This window comes from Nematolebias whitei, chromosome 22 (assembly GCF_014905685.2).
Source record: "Nematolebias whitei isolate Nwh7 chromosome 22, NemWhi1, whole genome shotgun sequence".
In the NCBI taxonomy this organism is placed as follows: Eukaryota; Metazoa; Chordata; class Actinopteri; order Cyprinodontiformes; family Rivulidae; genus Nematolebias; species Nematolebias whitei.
In genome coordinates, this window is record NC_056519.1 from 23,415,246 (window position 1) to 23,420,840 (window position 5,595).

At 41.6% G+C, this 5,595-nt stretch overlaps 1 long non-coding RNA gene across 1 annotated transcript in view; it reads left to right on the forward strand.

Annotated features, from left to right (window-relative positions):
- LOC119428177 overlaps nt 1-4,670 on the forward strand; it is a 10,726-nt gene extending 6,056 nt beyond the window's left edge. Inside the window, exons 2-4 of the long non-coding RNA XR_005187698.1 lie at nt 4,049-4,221; nt 4,362-4,442; nt 4,520-4,670. This is a non-coding gene — a long non-coding RNA (uncharacterized LOC119428177). The remainder of the gene's footprint in view (nt 1-4,048; nt 4,222-4,361; nt 4,443-4,519) is intronic.
- The last annotated feature ends 925 nt before the right edge of the window (nt 4,671-5,595 follow it).

A 5,595-nucleotide genomic window follows, 5' to 3' on the forward strand; every position in this document is an offset into this window, starting at 1 on the left:
GCAACTGCACACCTGAAATCAAGCATAGATTAGCATTGGGCTGTGACGCAGATGAACAAGATTTGGTTGAGCAGAAACATCAGCCTCCAAACTAAATGCAGATTAGTCAACGTGATTGTGTTTCCAATTGTGATATATGGAAGCGAAACATGGACCATGAAGAAATCAGACAGGAGATAAATGTATGCTTTTGAGCTATGGTGTTGGAGGAGACTATTACGAATTTCTTGGACAGCACATATCACCAATCTCGAAGTCCTGGAGCGACTCAAACCAAAGCTCTCGTTAGAAGCCAGAATCGCCAAACAGTGATTAGCCTACTTCGGCCTCGTGATGAGAAGCCGCTCCTTGGAGAAAGATATCGTGCTCGGAATGGTTAGCAGACATAAAGGACAAGGCTGACCAAGATCTCACTGGCTTGACATCATTAAACAGGATACAAACCTGACATTTGCCGAAATAAAAGAAGCTGTATATGAGCGTCAAGGATGGAGAACGTTGATCCAAGGAGTGACCGAGCATCGACCACGATTGAACGGATAGTAGTCAATAAGCCTACACTGTAACGCCAATCAAAGAACTACACGACCCAGAAGCCAACAGTGCTTCCGGCCGCTGCTTTCTGCCAAAATGGAGGGGAAGTTTTGCAACGCAAAGTCAGAAGTAACGATCGATCTGTTAAGCTCACAGAACTGGCAGGAAAGTCACAAATAATCCTGAAGCTCAATTATCCCCATGCACATCCACCTGGACGGGGCGGTGGGCTTCGTCACTGTAGGGTAGATCTTCCGAACTGGAACCGAGCCCGATCGGAACAGAGCTGCTGGTCTGCAGAGCTGGTGAGTAAAATTTTGCAGTACTGTACCGTACATCTATGTATGTTGTTAAAATGATGTAGGTTTAAGAGTTTAGAACATTGCAAGAGTGTGGGAAGTGTTTACAACGCCTTAAAATACACTGCCTGGCCAAAAATAAAAAGTCCCCCCCCCCCCCACAAAAAAAAAAATGGTCACACACTAATGGTTCAAAACCAACCACGTTCATGCTCAATAATCCAGGTATACAAACAGTGCCAAAGAGACCATCTTAGCACCAACAAAACTGGTTTGTTCCACTTTGGAGTAAGCTGTTGGGGGAAGAATCAGTTTTGTGTTGTGCGCTTCCTTGACTGATGAAGCCTTCTGGATGAAAGGTGAAACGTTTCAGCAACAAAAAAAACTGTCCATGACCTGACTGAAAATTTTTGGGTCACACACTAATATTTTGTTGGACCACCTTTATCTTTGATTACATCATGCATTCACTGTGGCATTGTTTCGATAAGCTTCTGTGTTGTCACAAGATCTATTTTCATCCAGTGTTGCATTATTTTTCGCCAAAATCTTTCATTGATGGCAGATTCTCACCACTGCACAAAGCCTTCTCCAACACATCTCAAAGATTCTCAATGGGGTTAAGGTCTAGACTCTGTGGTGGCCAATCCATGTGTGAAAATGATGTATCATGCTCCCAGAACCACTTTTTCACAATTCAAGCCCAATGAATCCTGGCATTGTCATCTTGGAATATGTCCGTGCCATCAGGGAAGAAAAAAAATCCATTGATGGAATAACCTGGTCATTCAGTATATTCAGGTAGTCAGCTGACCTCATTCTTTGAGCACATACTGTTGCTAAACCTAGACCTGACCAACTGCAGCAACCCCAGATCATAGCACTGCCCCCACAAGCTTGTACAGTAGGTACTAGGCATGAAGGCTGCATAACTTCACCTGCCTCTCTTCTTACCATGATGCGTCCATCACTCTGGAACAGGCTAAATCTGGACTCCTCAGATCACATGACCTTCTTCCATTGCTCCAGAGTCCAATCTTTATGCTCCCTAGCAAATTGAAGCCTTTTTTTCCCAGTTAGCCTCACTGATTAGTGGTTTTCTTAAGGCTACACAGCTGTTCAGTCCCAGTCCCTTGAGTTGCCTTCACAGTGTGTGTGTGTAAATACTCTTACTTTCACTATTAAACATAGCCCTGAGTGCTACTGTTGTTTTTCTTCGGTGTGATTTCACCAAATGTTTAAGTGATCGCCGATCACGATCGTTCAGGATTTTTTCCAGCCACATTTCTTCCTCTAAGACGATGGGTCCCCACTATCCTTCCAGTTTTTAATAATGTGTTGGACAGTTCTTAACCCCAGTTTAGTAGTTTCTGCAATAATCTTAGATGTTTTCTCTGCTTGATGTCAATGATTTGACCCTTCTGAAACAGACGACATCTTTTCCACGACCACGCGATGTGTCTTTCGACATGTTTTTTTAAGAAATGAAAACATCTCATTATACCAGTTGGGGTTAAATAACTTGTTGCCAGCTGAAAGGTAATCGTCAATGCAGTAATTATCCAATAGGAGGCTTGTACCTATTTAGTTAAATCCAGGTGGAGACTTTTTTTTGGCCACGCAGCATATACAGTATATATAAGCACTGAAATAAATATAGTGTTCTTCAAACTGTTTAGAAGACAGAGCTGAATACACCTCAGACTGAAGAAGTCTTTTGGATGAAAGACGAAACGTTTCTACATTTTTTTGTTGTTGTTTTGCTTTGTTTTGTTTTTTTGAATGTCCCGAGGACCAGACGTAACTTTTTTAGATTTTGCTACCTGGATTATTGAGCATGCATCAGGATAGTGTTCTTCAAGGTTTTTCACCTGTCGTGGTGGTGTGTGCAATGTACCCCCCGCAATAATCGAGGGACTAACTTTATATGAATTCGCTTTACAAGTAGCGGTAGCAGCTGCTGTAGCACGTCCGGTGAAGCCTGGAGCATTTCAGACAGAAATATCACAATATTTCTGCTCAAATATTTGTGTAATGCAAGCACTTAGTGTACAATTTAATAAAGTAGCTCTGACTTTTTGAAACTGCAGCTGTTTTAATACTTGGTCCATTTGTCTGGGTCCCGTTCTTATCAGTGATGGGATGTAACAAAGTACAAGTACTTCGTTACTGTACTTAAGTACATTTTTCATGTCTCTGTACTAGAGTTAAACGTGGGTACTTTCTACTTTTACTTCACTACATTTCTATAATATGTTGCGATACACGTTACTTTCACGTTGTGGTTTTTAAAATTTTTCCTTAGTTTGAAAGTAACCAATGGTGAGAGGGGGTTGGTCCATTGAATCACTGCAAAGTGGGCAAGTAACATTAGACCCACCTTCAAGAAGAGCTGGGCCAATGACGTATATTCTAGTATATATGTCATTGAGCTGGGAGCACCCACAGCACCGCTAACACACCCAAAATGGATTCCACCGTGGAGAGTCAGCCAGAAGATGCGCTCCCCCATGGCCTTATTGAAAGACTGTTCAGTACAGCAGGACAGATACTCTCTCCCAAAAGAGCCAGACTGGACTCAAAAAACTTTGAAAACCAACTTCTTCTGAACTTGAACAAAAAAATTCTTGCTACAAAATTAAAATGTGTTTTCCTCCGGGTTCTTGGACTACAGTGGTCCCTCGTTTATCACGGGGGATCCGTACCCTGAAGCCCCACGATAAGTGAAAAACAGCGAAGTAGGAATATAGTAGTCCAAGTTGAAGTAAAGTAAACTTTATATTAAGGCTTTAGAAACCCTTCCCACACTCTTGCAATGTTCTCATTTTAACAACATACGTTACTAAATTTTACTAACCAGACTCTGCAGAACAGGAACGGCTCGGTTCTGGTCCGACCCGATGGATGGAAAAAAGTCCCGGTGCAGCATGACTGAAGCCCACCGCTCCGTCCAGCTTGATGTGCGTGTGCTGCTGCTCCAGGAGCAAGGCTGCCCAGGATTTAGTGTACCACCTCTGGCCCGGTCCGAGCCAGCACCGCGCGACCAGAACCAGGCTGAACCCCGCAGCTTGCAGCCTGCAGCTCCCAGGATCCGGGTCACACTGAGTCCAGATCAACTGCAGCCCAGCTACTCGCCAGTGAAGACAGTTTTTGTGTAGTGTTTGTGTTTGTGTGTGTGTTGCTGTCTCTAATCCCTGCGTCAATATTTTTCTCAGGCTGATCGGTCCAGGAGACACTTGACTCAAGCTGTGAATAAGAGGAAGAGTAAGCGTAAAACCTGCCGCCCCAGCATCTTCTCTCTCCTCAGCCACGACTCGAAATCCAACCCCCTACAGACGAGTTTCCATGACAACACAAAGGCAGCAGACTATTAGCAGGGGATAAAGGGGTATGTGCTAGCAGAGTTGCATAGCGCCATTATTTAACTTGATGCTGCTTAATTACACAGATACGTTTCTTTAAGGTTTGCAATAGAAATACACACCAGCTTGTAAAATAAGTCTGTTAAATAAATAAATAAATTCTCAGGTGACCGGAGTGAGGAGACAAGTGAAGCTTGATCCACCAAAGAGAGGGAAGTCGGGTCGTTCTGAAGCGTTCTCCGTCTTGGTGAGCCATCATACCATGTTGATCGTCTCTGGAGTTTAGTATTTGATTTGTGTTTAATCGAGACCTGTCCTCTGCAGGGACATCCACGGGCTGATGGTCAGAGCGATGGAACCAAACGGACCGTGCAGACGTCGGGTGTTGCAAGATGTGTTGTTCTGTCGGTTTCTCAAATCCTAACAGAGTGTGCACAGGAAGAAAAAAGAAGTAGAGTAAACCAGAGCTGCTTTAAAACCTTAAGATGCTAGTTTAGTTTCTGAAGTGAGGCTCTGTGGAAAGGTTAAGAATAACTAGAAAGTTCCTGGAGAAACTTTGACAGGGACTGCCTATTTATAATTAAATTATTATTAATAATAAATATTAATATGAATGATTATTAATATTAAAAATTAATACTGATTATTCATATGATTAATTATGTATATATTGTTAATTTATTCATTTGTAAAATATGAATAATTAATAATCAATATTAATATTCACACCAATAATTAGTATACATTTTAAGTATTACTTATTAATATTAATAATTATTGATATTAAAACAGATAATTATTAACATTAATAATTCATAATTAATATTTATTAATAATTTACTAATTAATAATAATAACGGGTGATAATAGGTAATAATAGGTGCCTTCCATGCATGTTGAACCAAAATGGCTCCGTACGTTACTCGGTTTCTGTGAAGAGTTTTCTCCTATACATTTCCTATGGTAAATTTGGCATCTTTATCTTCTCGGAGCCGGGCTGATCGTTTGGATATAACTTTTGTGGAGGTCCACGTTGCGGTTCGGGCCGCATTAAAGTTGAAAAAGATACGCTTTTCAGGTGTAGAATAATAAGTGGGCAGTCACCAACTAGTTCCTGGAGTGGATGAAATATTGTGTCTTTGTTCGCAAAATACGTGTCCGTGGTAACTCGAAATGCCAATAAAAGTAATAGCACACATCACGGAGCCGAGCCGGAAGTTTTGATATAACTTTTGTGGGAGTAGACGCTGTGGTTTGGGCCGCATTAACGGAAATAGAAATGTAGACACTCTTCCGAGGTGTAGAATAATAGGTGCCTGCCCCAACAATTATTTGTTTGCTCAAAATTATATCATAGGTATGTCTCAGTTGAACTTTTATTTAATAAATGCACTTTAATG